This window comes from Pocillopora verrucosa, chromosome 11 (assembly GCF_036669915.1).
Source record: "Pocillopora verrucosa isolate sample1 chromosome 11, ASM3666991v2, whole genome shotgun sequence".
In the NCBI taxonomy this organism is placed as follows: Eukaryota; Metazoa; Cnidaria; class Anthozoa; order Scleractinia; family Pocilloporidae; genus Pocillopora; species Pocillopora verrucosa.
Genome location: NC_089322.1, coordinates 15,305,899 through 15,327,461, shown reverse-complemented (window position 1 = coordinate 15,327,461; position 21,563 = coordinate 15,305,899). Strand labels below are relative to the sequence as shown.

Genomic DNA, 21,563 nt, shown 5'->3' with positions numbered 1-21,563 from the left:
AATTGACGTTATTACAACGTAAGCAGAGACGAAAATGCTCTAAGAGAAAACGAATTGGACGGTCCAAGTTTTGAAGGTTTTCACTCTCAGTTAAATTGCACGCTTACCTACCGTAATAAAAGTCAAACAGAACCAATATTTGTGTAGTATATATAGTTTCGTGTTGAAAAGTGTAGCCAAACTTGCGTAACTGTTAAAATTCATATTAATCACGACGATGTCAGAGCGACCGCAATCATTTTGGGGTCCATAGCAGCTAGCTCATCATAGTGATCTCCGATTATCGCATTGAAACAAGCCTCAGAAATTAGATCGGCTGCCCTTCAAGTAAAAAACTGATAGCTTTCTCAGATATCCTTTCCGATGCGTTGAGTGAAAGGCCACATCAGTCACAGTAGCAGATTTTAACGGCGCTGTTATCCCGAGCAATCTTTTTATTGCTGTGACTTCGGTTGTTCATTCATAGAACATGCCTCTACCTTTATAACAGAACAAAGCACAGTCGAGGCTTCTCTATTTGTTAATTACTGTAAAAAGATATATATCGGTGAAAAAGGAAGACGACTATGCAACCGATTCCGAGAACACTCTTTTCAAGGGTGAAAACATCTTTAAAAGAACAATTATTGTTCCCAATGATTATACCAGCCAATCACTAGCGATACAGCTCCGGTTGTCTGACCGCGATCTTAATGTGATAAAACGTGCACGTGATTAGGTGGTAGCTTCAAAATAATAATAATGATTGAAGTGCGGATAAATTTTTTTTTTATTTATTTAAGTTCGTGCTGTGCATATTCTAATCTTCTCTTCTCCGCTTAGGCTGAGATAATTTGAGGGTTACTTTGTTGGCATCATTCATGCAACCCGGAAATGCTGGGAACAATTCGACCTTTGTTGGTTTGCCACTCGCTGTATCCTTTTCAATTACCTCATGCAATTTAACCATGGAGACTTGTTGAGTAAAAGTCTCCTTTGGATCTACCCTGTTGTTTCCAAACACTGCAAAACTCCCCACGGCAACACCACCTTTGACACAACAGCCGGCCGTCCACAGAGAACTGGGGACTGTTATAGCTGGAATTTGAGGAAGATCTCTATTAGCCAATTTAGGTGCGCTACTTGGATCATTGATGGCATTACCATCTGTATTTGGATCCCAATTAACAAATGAAGTTCCAGTGAGGAGGTATAAAGTTCCATCATCCTTAGTGCAGTGATCCGTAGCATAGTCACGTATCATTCTCTCATACTGAGACCACTGACCGCTATTAAAAGCTGGTCGCTGTGGCACTGCATTCGTGTACACGAAAGTGGATCGGAAGCCGGCACCATCATGGCCTGTATCTGATAAAGTATGTGCGGGTGCCAAGTGCCCTCGATGAAATGGTAGACTGGGATAGATCTCGTCGCTTCCTTGTTCCGCAATACCTTAAAAAGAACATGAATTATGTCAAACAGATCTACTGCTATTGTTGAGAATATTAATATTGATGTTGTGGACGCCTGCTAAACCAAACTGCACCAAACTCTATCAAACTACGCTAGAGCTATTCCAGAACTACATAAACGAAACCGAAAAAGACAATCTACAGCAAGTACAAAAAAACAGTAGCTGCACCAAACTACACCATCTACTAAAAATAAAACACGTAAAAAAGTCCTATGTAATAAAATCAGCTTACTATCGGAAACTTGAATAAATACCTTGTGTTTGTTTCCACTTTGGGCGTGTCCGTTCTTTGAAGTCTACCTTATCTTCCGTCAGAGTGTAAGCCGAGTATACTGGAATTCCAAATTGCCTGTCGAACATTGTTCCATAGTGGGTTCCATCGTCCTGGTAATCTTTTTGACAGATGTATTTTATGAAGAAATTCATTGGATCTCGCAAACCTACTGGCGGTAAATTTCCTGCAAAGTTTTTTCTGTAGCATTCGTTCGCACTGCCACCGTAAACAGTTTTTCGGTTCCCTGAGATATCTTTCCTGTTACCTGGTGGAAACAACAACAACAGCAAAAAAAACATTTAAAATGAAATTGCCCTCATGATACTCTGGTCATGGCTATGTGAGAAAATAAGTTATCTAACAACTTTGTTGTGGTATTTCAAAGATCATCCCAGTTGTCACTTGCATGTAAATTTTTTGCACTCGCCTACAGGCTCGTCTATATACAGAGGAAATCCAAGTCAATCTTGAGATATTCTATGATATTGTGCTGAAAAGTTTTACAATCGTGTTATATTTTAAACGAGCATCTAATGCAAATAAATTAAAATAATCTAGCGAAGAACCCATCTATCACACAGACGTTGGTATTTAAAGAGCCCGATGAAGAGATTTGAGATATTTTTCTTGACCTATTACTTTTAAGAAAAAAAAAACTTTTCAAACAAGCGTTTTAATTTATTTTCCTATAATTTTTTTTACACAAAGAACATTTAAGGAAATTCAATAAATAATTAATTGCCAGATATTAGCTTTATTTTATGTACAGCGTGATTCATTGAAGCACTCCGAAAACTCAAATTTTTTCTGACTTTATTTTTAACTATAAGCTAGGTTTGATGACCCGAAAGAGAGTAAGTTTTTCTCCATGAAATAGAAGACCCTTATAACTGTTTAAACAGTCTTTTTATCTCGTAAGAAGGTAAAATGGGTAGTTCTTTAATACAAGAATTTGATTTCTGGCGGAAATGGTCGCAAAAACGGCGATAAAAGACAGTCAACGATATAAAGGTAAGGTTTGCCTCCCTTCAATCTGGGCCTTGCGGTTCCTGTTATATGAATTAGCCATGCGGTTTTTATACAATTTCAGTTTTTAAAACAAGAACAGTTGTTTATCTTACCCTTTTTCAGTTTCTTTTGCAAGGGGCTACCATTAACAACATTGGCCGCTATTAGTCCAAACATTAGCAGGACATGTAAAATCTTCGCATGAAATACCTTCATCTTAGCACGAGAGTTAGCAGAAGAGGATAGGAATTTTCATCTACTGCGTTAAACGAATGAAAAACACCTGGTTGTAACAAGTACAGCTTACAACTTGTATAGGGTACAACTTCCTTATGGAAGTTTTCAGGTTGAAGGGATTGTCCAATAGCACTGCAGAAGTCTCAATATAGCTGGTACTGAGCACAGCAGAAGTCTCAATATAACTGGTATTGCATGAGTGAAGCCAACTGAGTAATTTTATTCCTCATAAATTAAAATCTTTTTTTTTCCTTGGTGCGACTTGAAACCAGTTCTTAACTATTGATTACCCCTCTAAAGAACTCTTAAAGAGCTTCGAATTTTTAAGAACAACAGTTTAGAAAGACAAACGATCCAATCTTTCCTTTAAAAACAGTTAGAAAAAGGGAGGAAGGTACAGGGTTCATTGAAGAAAAAAAAATTAAGAGATCTTTTCAAACCAAGTGATACCTTAACGGGTGCTTTCAGTGGTTTTTATTTGGGTACCAAACCGACCGCCCTATAGCTGCGCTCAAAGTGTTAGGGGATCTAAAGAGTATGTGTAATTCAATTGAAAAAATGCTAGTCCTAATCCAGAAAATTAAGCCATCCCAAATCCACCTAAATTGGATATCAACCTGAGTTGTTATTATGGGATAGATAAACAAGCATCATTTGCCTTGACCCTTGTTTAGCCGAAAAGACTTGACGCTCTCGTATGAAGGAGAACTGGTTTCAAATCGATTTTTAGCGAAATACAGAGTTAAACCTACGGGTCTGAAATTTTTAATGAAGTACCCGTTTAAAGAACTTTACAGAAGCAGGTAAACACTAAATCCACTAGCAAAACTTACTGAAATTATAACTACCAAATTTCGCCTTCAACTGACGAATTTTTCTGTAGCTGTTGTTTTAAGAAAAAATATATATATTTTTTGGATGAATTTGGAATGCCTTGTTTCAAAAACCCAAACAATTCTTTTGTGGTCTTTTGAAGAGTGTTATATATTTAGTTACCTATTAAAAATTTGATAAGTTTGTTGGAGGAATTTCAGCTCCCTCTTTGATATATCTGGGTGGGGTGTTGGACATCAAATTACCTCATTGGGAAACTAGATAGATTATTGTATTTAAGTGTACGAATAAATTTCATATATGACCGATAAGACAACTCTCACATTTCACTTTACAGGTACTGTACTCCCACACTTAGCCTGGTTTAAAACAGGTAAAATTATCTTAAAGTCGTTTTACACAAGAGATTAAGTTTGGTTAACTGACATTAGCTGATACCCTGTTAAAATTGCGGCGGATATCATAATATAGAAGGCGTTTTAGGCAAGTTGTGATTAAAAGGGCAATCCTAGAGCAGTTCGATGCGTTCAGAGCTGCATTGAACTTTTTCTATAGATTTGACATTAACGGATACTTCACCAAAGATACCACGCCAAAACTGTTACTATCGTTTCGCAACCTTCAATTATTTCATTGAAACGGACAAAAACATAGGCGACTTTTTGGTCAGATGTTTGTTGCAAACTGATGTCCGACCCGGAACTTTCAAATGCACTCACTCGCGATGCAAAACTTGCATTGTCCTTTCATTCATGACGTTGAGAAAAAAAGACCCAAACGATCCACTAAGATTACAGATCACTTCACGTGTACCTTCGGATATAACGACATAGGTTGAAACAGCGTGCTCTATCAGAGTATAGAACATAGAGCAAGAGAGCTAAAGCTGTCACGCCATCTGCCAAATTGTACTATGTCCGACCATTTCCCGCACTTCTCTGTAGCTTTGAAGGTTTTCACTCTCAGTTAGATTGCAAGCTTACATACGGTATAAAAGTCAAATACAGCCAACACTTGTGTAATATATATGATTTCGTATTGAAAAGGATAGCCAAACTGGTATAACTGTTAAAATTCATATCAATCATGACGGTGTCAGAGATAGCGCGATCATGCTGAGATCGTGGCTAGCTTATCAAGGCGATCTCCGATCATTGCAGTGAATCAAGCCTTAGAAATTAGATCGGCCGCCCTTAAAGTGAACAACTAAGAGCTTGCTCTGAAACCTTTTCCGGTGCGTTGAGTGGAAGGCCACATCAGTCACAGGAGCCGAGTTTTACGATGCTCTCATGCAGAGAAATCTTTATATTGCTGTGAATTCGGTCTTATTCATTTATAAAACACGCCTTGAGCAGTTTGTTCTCTAGCTGTCATATGAAAACGAATATAAGCGATCCTTGTAGTTATAAACACTACTGAACACTGCTGAGCGCTGCACCGGCATCGCAGAGGTCATGGGTTCAGATACCGTACGGACCTGAATTTTTTTTTCAGGCCTTATTTCAACTACCAGTTGAGTAGTGTCTATAACTGCGGGGATCGATTCTATATTCGTTTCTACAATCGCAGTGCACATATATGATTTTCATATATTTACAGCCATTATTCCTCATGGAAGTTTGCAGGTTGAATGGATTGTCCACTAGCACAGCAGAAGTCTCAATATAGCTGGTATTGCCTGAGTGAAGCCAACTGAGTGATTTTATTCCTCATAAATTAAAACTTTTTTGTTCCTTTGTGCAACTTAACACCCGTTCTTAACAATTGAATACTCCTTTAAAGACCTTTTAAATAGCTTCAAATTTTTAAGATTTTTAAAATGTTCTAGATATTTGAAAGCCCTTTTGAAGTATTTTGAACATTTTTCAGGGCCTAAAGAGTGGACAATGCTCTTTGACAAATTTGACTAACAAAACTATTTCATAAAAACAAACGAATCCAATCTTTCCTGGAAAAAACACTTTTAAAAAGGTGGGAAGGCAGCAGATTTATTGAAGAGACAAATTAAGAAGCCTTTTGAAATATCATTTTCAAACCGCGTGATATCTAAACGGGTACTTCTATAGGTGTTTTTTATTTGGGTACCAAACCAACCGCCGTAAAGCTGCCGCAGCTATGCGGCGGTTGGTTTGGTTGGGTTGGTTCAAAGTGTGAAGGGTTTGTTACTTTAGATGTTACGTAGTCTAAAAAGTATTTGTAATTCAAAGGATTAAAATGCTAGACCTAATCTAAAAAATTAGCCCCTCCTACATCCACCTAAATTGGATATCAACGTGAGATACTACTACGGGATATATAAACGTGTATCATCAGCCTTGACCCTCGTTTAGCCCCAAAGACTTGACGCTCTCGTATGAAGGAGAACTGATTTCAAATCGACTTCTGGAAAAAGTGAGAACAAGTTATAAAAAAAGGCCTTAAAGAGTAAAAATCTGTTTATAACTTTGAATACGAAAGAAAAGAGTTTAAACTACGGGTCTGAAATTTTTAATAAAGGACTCGTTTAAAAAACTTTATTGAAGCAGGTAAACACAAAATTCACTTCTTTCAAAACTTACTGAATTTATAAATGCCAAATTCGCCTACTACTAACTAATTTTACTGTCGCTGTTGTTTTCAAAAAATGGAATTCTTTTTATCCAAAACCCGAAAAATTACCTCTTGAAAAATTTATTAGTTAGTTGGAGGAGATAAGCTTCCTCTTTGACATACCTAGGTGTGCTATCCGACGTCAAATTAACTCGTTCGGAAACTAGAGAGATCATTGCATTTAAGTGTACAACCAAATTACACATATGACCAATGAGACAACTCACATATATTACTATAAAGGCACTGTACCTCCACAAAGAGATAACCCTGAAAACGCAGACGTTGTTAGTGGGATAAGCCCAGTTTAAAACAGTTAAAATTATCTCAAAATAATTTTGCACAAGAGATTGAGTTAGGGTGACTGACATGTGGATATGTTTATTAAGAACTCTCGCAGTATAAATAACTGAATTACAGGTCTGGCCAGCAAAGAATATTAAAGCAATAACACAAAATATATAGCTACGGAGAAATTTTTTTTTTATTAGCAAACAACAAGCATATAATGGCAAAAATAGTCATGTGCAATGCATAAAGCGTATTTGCTTAAGGCAAAGTTCATTAGCCTGTTGGTCGAAGTGCCACGGCTGTTTGAATTTCTTCCTCGAGGTCTTAATGCGTAATTGTGCCTGCATGGTATTTCAAAGAAACTGCATGATAATTGCAAATGTCTCGTAACCAGACCCTTTCACCACAAGCCGAGGGTTCTTGTAGCCCAACTAATCTCAAATAGTCTTAGAGGTTACAAAGCGGTACGTTGTTTCCTGAATTTTTCTTTATATTTTGTGTTACCCAAGTTAGAGTAGTTTATAAGTGACAAATTAAATAGCTCAATTGGTCGAAGGTTGCGTCACATCTCTGTCCAATTAACGCGCGCAAATGAGTATAACAAGGGTGTTAAACTTTTACGGGTAAATGAAGAATTTAGGTATATGAAAATTCACATATTTGCACTGCGGTGGAGAGATGAAATTAGAAGATTCTCGCAGCTAAGAACACTACTGAAACTAGTAGTTGTAAATAGGACCTGAAAAAAATTCAGGCCCGTACGGGATTTGAACCCATGACCTCTGCGATACCGGTGCAGCTCCCAGTTGGCTTGTTAGCTCAATTGGTAGAGCGCTGCACCGGTACCGCAGAGGTCATGAGTTCAAATCCCGTACGGGCCTGAATTTTTTTCAGGTCCTATTTACAACTACTAGTTTCAGTAGTGTTCTTAGCTGCGAGGATCTTCTAATTTCATTTTACGGGTAAATTCAACCATAGCCGGCTTTCTTCTCAGACTTTGAAAGCCTGTGTTGAAAACGTTTTCTCGCAGAACAGGGCAAGCCTTTATTTGTTTCAATTCGGCACGTACACTCTGCAGATCTATCATGTGATCTAAACGCCAGACTACTATATCTTTCATTTTAAGCGCGACAAATTATAAGCAAAGAAAATATGATAAATGTAATATTTTTTCTGATCAAATTCCTAGAACAATCATACCAAAACAATTATTCACTCTAGCTACGGTTAATATTAACTTCTTACAAACCGAATGTGAGGGCCGTACTGGTGAATATTGACCGAGGTCGTGGCAGTATAAAAACGACTGAGGGCCAATATTCATCAGTGATTATTAAACAATCACTTTTCTTTGTTCGAATTCTTTAGATGTGGAACATCATTCCTATTCCATTTTATTTTTCCTCCCTCTCTTCCTTTTCGTCTTTCTCTTCTACTTCTTCTTTTTCTTCTTCTCCTCCTCCTCCTCCTCCTCCTCCTCCTCCTTCTTCTTCTTCTTCTTCTTCTTCCTTTGGATCTCCTTTAACATACTCGGGTAGCTTTGTCAAGTCTTTTTCTGGCAGGGAACATCCTGGATTTTTAGGATAGAGGTTGACTTCTGAAGCGGTGGGAATGTCTTGCGCAAGAATCTTTTGGAGAATTTCAACAGAAATTTGTTGCGTATGCATTTTATCTCGTTCGTTGACATTGTTGCCGATCACTGCAAAACTTTTTATTGCATTATGAGAATTAGTGTTGACACAGCATCCGGCAGTCCACAGTGAGTTGGGAACACGTATTTTATCGTAAGGACCTTCCCCAGGCAGCTCTACTAGAGGAAGGCCGAAGTTTATCCCTTCAACGTTTTGATTTTTATCTATCTGGACCAGAGCATCAACAGAAACAAATGCAGTTCCACTTAAAAGAAAGAGCACTCCTTTGTAATATTTAGTGCACTCCTCTGCATACTTTCGTATTCTTCTCTCAAACTTGGACCATTCACCAGCATTGAAAGATGGATGCTGTGGCACGGCGTTTGTGTATCAAAAGTAGAGCGAAAGGCTCATTTGTTACTTGATAAAGTGTGCGCTGGGGCCAGGTGGCCTCGTTGCCAAGGTGCTTGTGGGTATGTGTCTTTTCCGACTTGGTTGCTGATACCTTTAAAAAGGGGAAAAAAGTTGGTTGATTTAATGTCCTCTGTTTACGAAATATTAAACGAGGTTGAATAATTTCAAAATGAAAACTTCTTCGTTTCATCACTACAGGTTCCTTTGCCGTTTGAACTCAACCTTGTTCACTTTTGGTGAAGTTCAGTCGCAGTCAGTTATTCCTGTCAAAAGACGAATAAGCTTAAAGCTTAAAAAAAACAGAAATCGCCAGAAAATACAACGGACACAGCATGTGAGTAAGTTTTATTTATTTTACGTGTAAAATGTTCATATTTCGAAATATATCGTTGTAAATCGACCATATTTCGTTCTCCATGGAATTTCTTATAACGTGTTCAAATTCTCAACGGTTCTTCTACTAACTTAACAGCGAGTCACAACGCGTAACGCTTTCGTAAATTAATCGTTGACTTTTTCTCTAGACGTGAGCTTGGGTCGCCTGCGGTTCGGCAAATCACAGGAGTCTAATTTCCGTTGCATTCTAGTTGCGTTCAGTTTTCGTAAGTTAATGGTGGGATTTGCTTCAATTCAATCATCTGCCATCATCATCGTCACCATCACGCCATTTTCATCAAAACTCAAGGCCACAATTCTAGACTATTTAAGGCTTGATTAATTGCTGATTATTAGCTTTCTATCAGGGAAAGTTTTCTCATGTAAGGGAGAAATTATCACCTGTACTCGTTGCGCATTTGTTTATTATATGTGAAATAAGACGAGATTGCCTGAGACTAAATTTTAGTATGGAAAAAACGGTATGAGATCAAACCCCAGGATTACGTAATTGTCTTTGTTCGTACTTCTCGTGTTTTGCTTGGTTCGGTTTTCAAGTTCTTGTAGCTTTTGCTAATTATTCTTATCTCATAGGTTTATTTTTTCACCTGTGAGGTTTTATTTTGCATATTTTGGCTTGGTCAATGATTTTTCGTTTGTCATTACCATGATTTTATTTCAATGGTTTAAATTTAACAAATTAGAGAAATATACAACCCAAATATAGCGAAGTGGTTTGTGTTACTTACAATCAAATGTAGCAAAATGGATTAATGTTAAATCAGATAAAATAAATAAATAACATGAAATAAAGTAAATAGGCATACAGATAGCCAGCATTTACATGAGTAGAGCAAGAGTCCATAAGAAGTTATAGAACATAAGGAAGTAATAATAGTAGCTAGAGTTTGATTAATGATACTAAGCAATTTCTGAGATTAACGCTGAGACACCAACATAACCATCCTCATCACCCAGTACCGCAAATGATAATTAGTAAATTTTGTTTTTGAAAGGTTTTTACCTAAGTTTACGCAAATTAGTTCAGTGTTAGTTCTGTGCCTTTTGAATCCATGGTGTATAGTAGTGGCGCGTTGTGGTCACAGTCGTCTTTTATCCACTTTGCGTTGCTTCGCTTCGTTTCACTTTGTTTTGTATAGTAAATAAAGTAAAGTAAGCGCGTACAGACATATACAACTACAATGAGGAAGTGGTCATAATCTGTGACAACAATATATAAACTAGTGATGTTAATTTGCCACTAACTTGTTGCATTGCCTCTCAACGCTTCCTTTATTTCAACTTGTAGGGTGTAAGCTAATGGAGACCCAATCGGGGTACACGGGTAGGGAGTTGAATGGAGCCTTCGTCCCTCATTTGGTGTTTATTAATTATTTTTCACTATACCTTTTTGGGCGACATCTCCGTTCATAATTCATGTTTTCTGATGTGAGTTTGTAGGCTGAATATACTGGAATTCCCCGACCTTGGTCGAAAAGCGATGCGTAGTAGGTACTTTTTTTATGGTCGAATTTTTATCTGTTTTTCTGTTGGAAAACGAGGACTATTCCATCTCGGTTCTTACGTAAACCCACTGGCAGTGTTCCTCAAGGAAAGAACTCTTTGACATGAGTGTTCTGGCAATTTTTTTTGAGACTTTTACGGAATCCTGGCTCATCGTGTGCCCTTTTTAAGTTGTTCCCAATGAGAAACCGGCCGTCCATCGTACCTAAAAATGTAAAGAAAATGTTATTGTAGAAAGGTCCTTCCTATATTTGTAATAAAGAAGTTCTTGCAGTCTTTGAAAAATAAACAGAATCTTGTATTTCACCGTTTTTGTTTTTCATCTGGTATGGGCCCCCTTCCACCACGATGAACTCTACCAGTACAAATATTAGCAGGAAGAGCAAAGTCTTTACAAGTATTGCGTCCATCTCAGCCGTGAGGCCAATTCAGGAAAGGCGTAGTCTTCGCAAGTTGACGAAAACGAATGGAATAGTTAACAAGTAACAAGCTTTTTATGAGAAAAACTTTTTGTTAGACTTTTGCCGGTTGAATGGATGGTCCAGTCACATGGCGGAGTAGTAATTATCTCGCTACACAGAGTGCACTTAACTAATGTTTTAGATATTGGGAGAATTTTTCTAATGTCCAAGTTATGACCCCGCCCTTAAAAGGGCTTTGAACACCTCATATTTTAAACATTTGCTCATGTTTAATTAATTACCTCAGTCAACTGCAATTTTGATCTAACTTCACTAAGCTCTTCGCTCCAGTAGAAAAAATATAAAAGAAGAGAAACAAACAAAAAAAAAATTTCACGATAGGAGTGTCAAGGCTGTTTCACACAAACATATTGTTGTGTTTCTTACCAGGATGCTGCTGTCACATTTTCATTTTTGCTTTTTGTTCTATTTCTGGGTCTTTTAAAGAAGTGTATTTGCATTTACATGTAAGGTTTGTTTCTTCTAAAGTGCTGAGGTTTTCATTGGGGTTTACTGTTAGCCCTAAAACGGCCAAATAAGTTTAATTAGTCATTATGCGTTAAGAATTGACAAATTTTAACCGTTACTAGTAAAACATCCTTTACAAACAGTAACAGAAAGAAATCAACCGCTATCCGTAAAACGCACCAAATTTTAACCCTTAGGCGTAAAAACCATCACCCCATTCAGAACCTGTTCCCTGAGAAGTCCGAGAAATATTTCAATTTTTTTAAGTTAACAGGTACTCGGTCTATTTCATAGATTCTGATATATCCTTAAAATATCTATCTAATGGAGGTTGAGCTGAAAAAAAATTTCATTGCATGAACTGGAAATAATTACAAACTGTAGATAACAACCTAGATGCCTCAAACGTAAAGGTTGTCTCTTTTAAGCTCTTATCGCCAAAGTTCGGTACAAAGCTGAGTGCCAGGGAAAAATAATATTGCATAGATTAGGCACTTTGGATACTAGACCAAGCTACCATTCAAGGTATTTATTTTGATTACTATAAAAACTGAAAAATTCCACTCTACGACCCTATGATGGCCACCCTGCCACTTTTTAAAATTGCTTGTAGACAATATTAGTTATCTACAAAATCCTTTGTGACAAAGTTTTAAGTAGCCGACATTATCTCCGATTATGTATTTTAGTTTCGTTTCATTGTTTTGCGTTAAGTCACGCTGTCTAATTACTACGACTCCGAAAATGACCTCCTGAATTACGACGACCCCCTTAGATCTATTGAGAGAGTCTCAATGGGATGACAGCTTTTACGGCTAATGGTTAACAATTTGGCCAAGTTACGGTTAATGGCAAGAAAAATATCTTGCTAAAGGCTAATGTCATTGCATTGTGTTCACCAGAATTTTTTTTACAGTTAATCATTAGTTTTTTATGATTAACGGTTACAATTTGTCAATTTTTTACACCTAACGGCTAATCTTTTTTGCTGTTTTATGTCAAACGGTTAACCTCATTGAGACTCCCCACTGATCTTTATTCTATCATTCTGACTTTATTGGATTGAAAATTAATAAGGCCTATAGCTTTCAAAATATTTTTAATATTTCCTCACAGCCTCCAAATACTTTCTTTAGTAAGTCAACCATTTTATTAAATGAATAAACTTTCAAGATCTTGTAGGGTTTTTTACTTTCTTTAAATTAATCTAACTGATAGCCAAGAAATAACAATAGGAAGTTTAAGAAACGGAAACGGCGACGCCGTGGACAACGTCGATTAATCATTTCAAGTTGTTGTTTTGCAGAGGACGTATAAAAATTTACAAAGATTTATAATGCACGTACACAGCCATTTCTGCCCATGAAACCTTTTGTTGGTTGGTGTTTTCGTTGCCGTTGTTGTCGTGGTTTCCTTAAGCTCCCCGATGGTTAAGCAATGAAGCCTGTTAACAGTTTGTGCTCATTTCTGGAAGGTTCATTTTATTTTCGGATATTAATAAATAAATAAGCTTTCAAGATCATGTGGTCCTTTTTTCCAATTTCCTTGAGATAATCTAACCTATGGTTAACAAATAACAATGGCTCAGCGATGACAACTGGCAACAGTTTGTGCTAATTTTGTTTTCCTTTGGAATAGGTGTTGTACTGAACAAGAAATTAAATTGAAAGATGTTTATAAATGACCTTCGTGCGAAAACTGGATCATCGCCTTTTAGCGTTTCACTGAATCTCACGCTTATCGATAAGAAAACTCTTGTAGTATGTCAAAATGGCATTGTGTAGTTCCTTATGAAGCTCTGGGAATCACCCGGTTCAAAATCACAAAATGAAAGAGTTTCGATCATCTATTAAGTATCACTCTGCAAAGGTGGAAGTTCAGTGACATCAGCAAGTTCCCTGAGAAAATACTCTGTCATAATATAACCATACATAAATACTTGCGAGTTGGAAATCCTTTCCGTTTTATTCAAACGGCTTCCTTTGTCCGTTGATGAAGTCGAAAATCGAAGTTAATAAATTATGAGGAGTAATTCGTTTAGAAATTTATTTAGACTCCAATATGTGAAGGTAAGTGTTGACATAAACGATTTGTGAATTAAGTGAGCTGACTATGTTTTGTATAACCAACGGTAAACATAATTTCACCTCTTTTTAGTGTTATTTGTTTAACGAGCCAAGTCAAAGGTTGAAATTGCAGGACAACCTGCTCCTAATTGAATTAAAGATTTCTAAATATGACCGCTGGAATCTCACTTTTATGAGAATAACGAAGGAAATGTTTCGTTTATGGAACAAGGGACTTTCACTTTAACTCAAGAGGGGAATTCATTTCCAAGAAAATGTCTAAATCGATATCTAAACTTTTAACGAATGCCAAAAGCATTTTTAAATTATAATTGGATGAACCTTGATCTGTAAGTCCCTTAATTAAGAAGGTTTAACTGTACCAAGTGAATTTAGCGTTTACCTGCTGCGGTGTTGTCCTACGGGTGGGTAATAATTTTTGTTTCGTGTTAAGACTTATTTAATTGATTGCTCCAGATATGTCAAATTTTGGATCGCGGAGATTTTAGACTTCTAATGGCAGTTCTCATGATTGAATTGTACAATTTATTTCACCCAATAACGATAGCTTTGTCGAATTTTCATTCATGAGAGGGTTAATTAGTTAATGAATAAACAATGGCTTTCATTTGGCGAGCAGATATTCATGGATACTTGTTCGTACTCATTGCCTGTTTACAGATACAAAAAGTATTTCGAGAGCGAAGCTTAAGGAAACTGTAAGTTTCGAGGAACGGATAATGTTCAAGGACAAATATGCCAGCATATTTTTGCACCAAATTAAGGCTATTGTGTTTTTTATCCTTAAATTATTTTTGCAACGCAATAAACAAATATTTCGCTATTGCTTGCTAATTTGGGGACCCAAAAAATTACATGCCACTGTCTTAGATGTCGCACCTACCACATAGTAAACGCGCGAAAAATTTAAAGCGGAAGTGAAATTGCTTTTGCACGGTGCCCGCGTAACTTGTGCGTGTGTGTGTGTGGTTAGCGTCGCTTAATACCAAACAAAGGGAATAAGAAGAAAAAGCATTCAACGCATTCTTGACTTCTTGTTCTGTTTGAAAAAAACATTTACAGATGTACACTATTTAACCACTCAGAGAGGGCGCTCTGGGCAAATTGAAATTAGGGCAATCCCAGAACGGTTCGATATGTTCAGAGATGCATTAAACCTTTCGCGTGTAAAAATTAAAATACGTGATTTTACACAATGATATTCGATATATATGCTAGAAATAACCAATGGTTAGGAGGTGCGGGCTAGAATACTTTTGAGTCAAAGGATTTTCAATAAAATTCTTGTTGAGTGTTGAAACTGGTTAGCTATCGCGTTGGGCAGTTATTATAAAAAAAAAACCTGCATTCCCTGTGGAAGATGTTTTCCAGTCCGTATAGCGTACTGCGCAATCTCAGGGTTTGTTGTCGTTATACGTGACACTTCGGTAATCGCGTTGGGCAGTTATCATAAAAAAAAACCTGCATTCTCTGTGGAAGATGTTTTCCAGTCCGTATAGCGTACTGCGCAATCTCAGGGTTTGTTGTCGTTATACGTGACACTTCGGTAATAGTGTACACGAAGTTTCTGGATCAGCCATTAAAATTAGACGCTTACATGCTTAAGTTACACTTTTTACATTCGAGATTCGATGGACTGTGATGTCGGTTTCGATGAACGTCGAGGGTCTTCCTCTCGTTTTTGTTCAGCAAAGATACTTGAGGTCAAAGGAAAGGTAGGTTTGTCCGTGAGATATAGCGTGCAAAACAGGCGAGCTTTTCTTGAGCCCGCAATAAAAATGGCATTCTCAGAGCAGTAGTTAGAATCGTATAGCTTAAGTTCAGGATCCTTTAGTAGTCTGTGAGGCGCAGCAATTGTCAGTATCATAGAAAGGAAAGATATTGAGTAAACCAAAAGCTTTCTGACTAGCCCTTTCATCCTAAAGAACAAGATTCCTCACAAAAAGGGAAGGAAGGTCAAGTTCACCTATTTGCTGTAAAAATGTTGAAAATATTTGTCAAATGAACGTTGCTCAGGTTTTCAATGGAGTTAACTGTTAGCTGTAAAACGGCCAAATAAGGTTAATTAGCCGCTATGTGGTAAGGATTGAGAAATTTTGACCTTTTGCCGTTCAAAAAATTAATGATAAAACTTTTTCCCAACCGTAACAGAAAAAAATCAACCGCTGACCGTAAAATGCACCAAATTTTAACCCTTAGGCGTAAAAGCCATCACCCCGTTCAGAACCTGTTCCTTGAGAAGTCTGAGAAATATTTCAAGTTTTCAAAGTTAACAGGTACTTAATCTATTTCTTATATTCTAATATATCTTAAAAAATATATATCTAATAGAGGTTGAGATAAAAAAAATTTAAAAAAACTGGAAATAATTACAAACTGTAGATGATAACCCATATGTCTTAAATGTAAAAAAATTATCTCTGCTAAACTCTCAACGCCAACATTTGGTACAAAGCTGAGTGCCAGGGAAAAATAATATTGCATAGATTTAAGTACTTCTGTTACCAAGCTACCATTCAAGGTGTTCATTTTCATTACAATAAAAAGTGAAAAATTCCACGCTACGAGTTTATGATGACCACCTTGACACTTTATAAAATTGTTTTTGGACAGTATTAGTTATCTAGGAAATCACTTATGCCAAAGTTTTACGTAGCTGACATTTTCTCCAAAAATTTATTTTAGTTGCGTTTCGTTGTTTTGCGTTAAGCAGCCTTGTCTAATTACTACGACTCCGAAAATGACCTCCTGAACTACGACGAATTCTTGAAATACTCTACTCCACCAACTTAGATCTACTGAGAGAGTTTCAATGAGATGATGGCTTTTACTGCTAATGGTTAACATTTTGGCCAAGTTACGGTTAATGGTAAGAAAATATTTATTTTATGATCTCTTATTAACGGCTTATGTCTTTGCTTTGTGTCCACCAGAAATTGTTTTACAGTTAACTATTTTCTGCGCGTTACACCTGAAATTGAGAAGGCCAATAGCTTTCAAAATTGTTTAACTTTTCCCTACAGCCTCCTAATGCTTTCTTTAGTAAGTCAAAGATTTTATTTTGGATATAAATAAATGAATAAACTTTCAAGATCATGTGGTCTTTTTACTTTCTTTGAAATAATCTAACTGATAGCTAAGAAATAACGATAAGAAGTTTAAGAAAAGGAAACGGCGACGCCGTGAACAACGTCGATTAAACAATGAACGTATATTTTACCTGCGAACCTCGCGATACTCTAAAGTCATTTAGTGTGTTTCTCACTGTCAAAAATATCTTGAAACTGAATATGGAACGCACCGTCAAATTAAAAATATAAATGTAAAAAATTAGCGTTTATCGATAAGGAAACTTTTGTATTATGTCAAAATGACATTGTATGGTTCCTCAAGCAGCTCTGAGAATCACCCGGTTCAAAATTACAAAATGAAAGGGTTTCAATCACCTATTACGTATCACTTTGCAAAGGTGGAAAGTTAAGTGACATCAGCTAGTTCCCTGACAAAAATACTCTGTCACAAATTAACCATACATAAATACTTGTGAGGTGGAAATCCTTGTCGTTTTATTCAAACGGCTTCCTTTGTCCGTTGATGACGTCGAAAGTCGCAGTAAATAAATTATTAAGAGTTATTCGTTTAGAAATTTATTTACACTCCAATATGTGAAGGTAAGTATTGACAGACGCGATTTGTGAATTAAGTGAGGTGACTATGTTTTGTACGGCCAACGATGAACATATTTTCACCTCTTTTTAGTGTTATGCTTAACGAGCCAAGTCAAAGGTTGAAATTGCATGACAACTAGCTCTAATTGAATTAAAGATTTCTAAACATGACCGCTGGAATCTCACTTTTATGAGAATAACGAAGGAAATGTTTCGGTTATAGAACAAGGGAAGAAAATGTCAAAATCGATATTAAACTTTTAACTGAGTCGAGTCGTTCGATTCGAGTCGAATCGAGGCGACTCGACAACATCTTCACCACATTAAGTAGCTAAATGCGGAATATTTTCTAAGTGTCTTGCAATCGTCTTCCGGTGTGACGGGTCGACTTTTACGGAGACGAGTCGTTCGACTCGAATCGAATCCACTCGATTCGACAACATTTTCAACGACCCTTGACAGTTACTTGCGAAATGTTTTCTAAGTGTCTTACAAATTGACTTCTGGTATGCCGGTTTCCATCTAACGACAGATGGTTTATCAGATTTCCGGTATAACGAGATGCATTAACCGCGAATCGACTTCCGGTAGAACGATTTGCAAACTGCCTTTGACAAATCGTAGCGATTTGGGTGTATTGGACAACCCTCGGTGAAAACCTTCAAAACTTGGACTGTCCATTTCGTTCCTGCTCGCTTTATAACAACGTCAATTACGGCGCTTGATATGATTACAAACCTTTGTTTGGTTCTTCTCTTGCTATTTGCCGTCTCGCTTGTTCCGAAATTTCACCTCAATCAACGAAAAAAGCTACAGAGAAGTCCGGGAAATGGTCGGACATAGTACAATTTGGCAGATAGCGTGACAGCTGAAGCTCTCTTGCTTTAAGTTCTATACTCTGATAGAACACGCAGTTTCAACCAATAACAGCGCGCGTTATATCCGAGCTTTATCGCAAGTGCAATTCATGCATAATGATATCGGCGGAGATGCACGTGAAGTGCTCTGTTATCATAATGGATCATTTGGTTCCCCTTTTTTGCCAACGTTTTAAATGAAAGGACAAGTTTTGCATCGCGCGTGAGCGCATTTGAAAGTTCCGAGTCTGTAATGAACATCTGACCAAAAAAGTCGCTTATGTTCTTGACACGTTTGAATGAAATAAGTGGAGGTTGCGAAACGGTAGTAACAGTCTTGGCGTAGTATCTTTGGCGAAGTATCCATTGGTGTTGAATCGAACTGTTCTAGGATTGCCTTTTTTATTGCAACTTGAAACTATGCAATGGTATCCGCTGCAATTTTAAGAGGGTATCAGCTAACGTCAGTTAAACTAACCCAATCTCCTGATAAAAAGATTCTGAGATAATTTTACTTGTTTTAAATTGGGCTAGGTGTGGGAGTACAGTACCTTTATTGTAAGATGTGAGGGTTGTTTTATCGATCATATGTAAAATTTGGTTGTACACTTAAATGCAGTGATCTATCTAGTTTCCGAACGAGTTAATTTGACGTCTAATACCACACCCAGATATATCAAAGAAGAAGCTAAATCTCCTACAAATTTATCAATTTTTCAATAGGTTACTAGATAACACTCCTCAAAGGACTACGAGAGAGTTTTTCGTGCTTTTAAAGCAAGACATTCCAAACTCATTAAAAGAAAAAAAATTCTCTTTTCATAAAACAATAGGTACAGAAAAATTCGTTAGTTGTAGGCAAAAATCGGTTGTTAATTTTTAGTAAGTTTGGCGAGAAGTGAATTTCGTGTTTACCTGATTTGAATTCAGTTCTCCTTCATAAGAGAGCGTCAAGTCTTTAAGGGTAAACAAGGGTCAAGGCAAATGATATACACATGTATATCGATCCAATAATAATAACTCAGGTTGATATCCAGTTTAATTTGGGATGGCTTAATTTTCTGGTTTCTGGATTATGACTAGCATTCGGTCAACTTAATTATACTCTTTAGACTACGTACCTTCTAAATTAATAAACCCTTGACACTTTGAACGCAGCTATACGGCGATTGGTTTGGTACCCAAATAAAAAAAACACCGAATAAAAGAACCCGTTAAGATATCATATGGTTTGAAGCTGATATTTTAAAAGTTCTCTTAATTTGTTTTTGCAATAAACCCGGTACCCTACTTCCCTTTTGAAACAGTTTTTTAAGGGAAAGATTGGATCATTTGCTTTTTCTAAAATGGTTTTGTTGAAGTGTATTGTCCTCTCCTAAGGCTCTGACGAAACAATTTTTAAAATCTGAATATTCAAAATACTTCTAAAAAACCTTTTAAATATCTTGAACATTCTAAAAATCTAAAAATTCGAAGCTCGAAGGTGTTAATCAATAGTTAAGAACTGGTTTAAATTTGCACAAAGGGAAAGAAAATTATGGGGAATAAAATCATTCAGGTGGCTTCACTCAGGCAATACCGGCTATATTGAGACTTCTGCTGTGCTATTGGACAATCCATTCAACCTGCAAACTTCCATGAGGAAGTTGTATCCATTAGAAACTTATTACAGCCAGGTGTTTACCATTCGCTAGGGCAGTTGATGAAGATTCTTATCCTCCCCTGCTGACTCTGATGCTAAGATGGAAGCATTCTATGTGAAGATTTTACAGGTCCTACTAACGTTTGGACTGATAGCGGCCAATGTCGTGAACAGTAGCCTCTCGCAAAGGAAACTGAAAAAGGGTAAGAGGAGCAACTGTTCATGTTTCAAAAAAATGAAATCTTATACAAAATTGCATGGCTAATTGAAATAACAGGGAAAACAAAGCCCAGATTGAAGAGAGGTTAACCTTACCATTAGATCGTTGACTAGCTCTTCTCTTCTTTCATCGCCGTGGAATTGATCAAAACCTTTTCTACGATTTTTTTGCAACGTTTTCTGCCAGAAATCGACTTCTATTGTTGAAGAAGTACCCATTTTCCCCTTGTTACCAGATAAACAATATTTTAACAGTCACTAGAGCCTTGCACTGAGGATGATAGAACTTTATATCTCCTTACTGGAACTTCATTTGTTAATTAGGATCCAGATACAGACAGAAATGCCATCAATGATCCAAGCGGAGCACCTAAAGTGGCTTATGAAGATCTTCCTTAATCAGTTTCAGCTAAAACAGTCCCCAGCTCTTTGTGGACGGCCGGCTGTTGTGTCAAAGGTGGTGCTGCCGTGGGGAGTTTTGCAGCGTTTGGAAACGACAGGATAGATCCAAAGGAGACGTATACTAAACAAGTCTCCATATTAGGTAAATTGCATATGGTAATTAAAGAGGATATAGCCAGTGGTAAACCAACCGAGGTCAAATTTTTTCCAGTATTTCCGGGTTGCATGGATGATACCAACAAAGTAACCCTCGTTTCTGCTCACGTTATAGTAACGTCAATTACGGCGCTTGACATTATTACAAATATTTGTTTAGTTCTTCTCTTGCTATTTGCCGTCTCGCTTGTTTCGAAATTTCACTTTAATGAACGAAAATAAAGCTAAAGACAGGTGCGGAAAATGGTCGGACACATTATAATTTGGGAGATAGCGTGACAGCTTTAGCTCTCTTGCTCTATTTTCTATATTTTTATAGGGCAAGCTGTTTCAACCTATAACAGCGCACATTATATCCGAACTTAAATTATAAGTGCAATTCGTGCAATAGATGACATAGCGAAGGTACACGTGAAGGGCTCTATAATAACTGCTCGGTCATTAGTTTGTAATGAACATCTGATCAAAAAGTTGCCTATGTTTTTGACACGATTGAATGAAGTAGGTGGAGGTTGCTAAACGATAGTAACAGTCTTAACGTGAGATACGAGGTTCAATGCAGCTCTGAACGCATTTTAATTGCCACTAGCCCAGAGCACCTTCTGTGCTCTATCTTTGGCGGAGTATCCGTTGGTGTTGAATCTGTATGAAAGGTTCACTGCAGCTCTGAACGCATTGAACAGTTCTGGGAAAGCTCTTTTGATTGCCACTTGCCCAGAGCGCCTTCTTTACTATGGTACCAACTTCAATTTTAACAGAGTATCAGGTAATCTCAGTTAAAATAACCCAATATCCTGTGAAAAACAACTTTGAGATAATTTTATCTGCTTTAAACTGGGCTTAGTGTAAGAGTTCAGTGCCGTTAAAGTGAGATGTAAGAGTTATTTTATCGGTCATATGCGAAATTTGGTCATACATTTAAATGCAATGATCTATCTTGTTTCCGAATGAGTTACTTATACCAAACTTAGAT

General features: G+C 37.0%; 1 long non-coding RNA gene across 1 annotated transcript; it reads right to left on the bottom strand.

The window, feature by feature from the left end:
- Positions 1–7,688: 7,688 nt before the first annotated feature.
- Positions 7,689–11,173, bottom strand: LOC136276996 (uncharacterized). Its single transcript, XR_010715712.1, has 3 exons — positions 10,938–11,173; positions 10,514–10,835; positions 7,689–8,822 (listed from the first exon to the last, which is right to left on the bottom strand). It is a non-coding gene; the product is annotated as an uncharacterized lncRNA (long non-coding RNA).
- Positions 11,174–21,563: the final 10,390 nt, after the last annotated feature.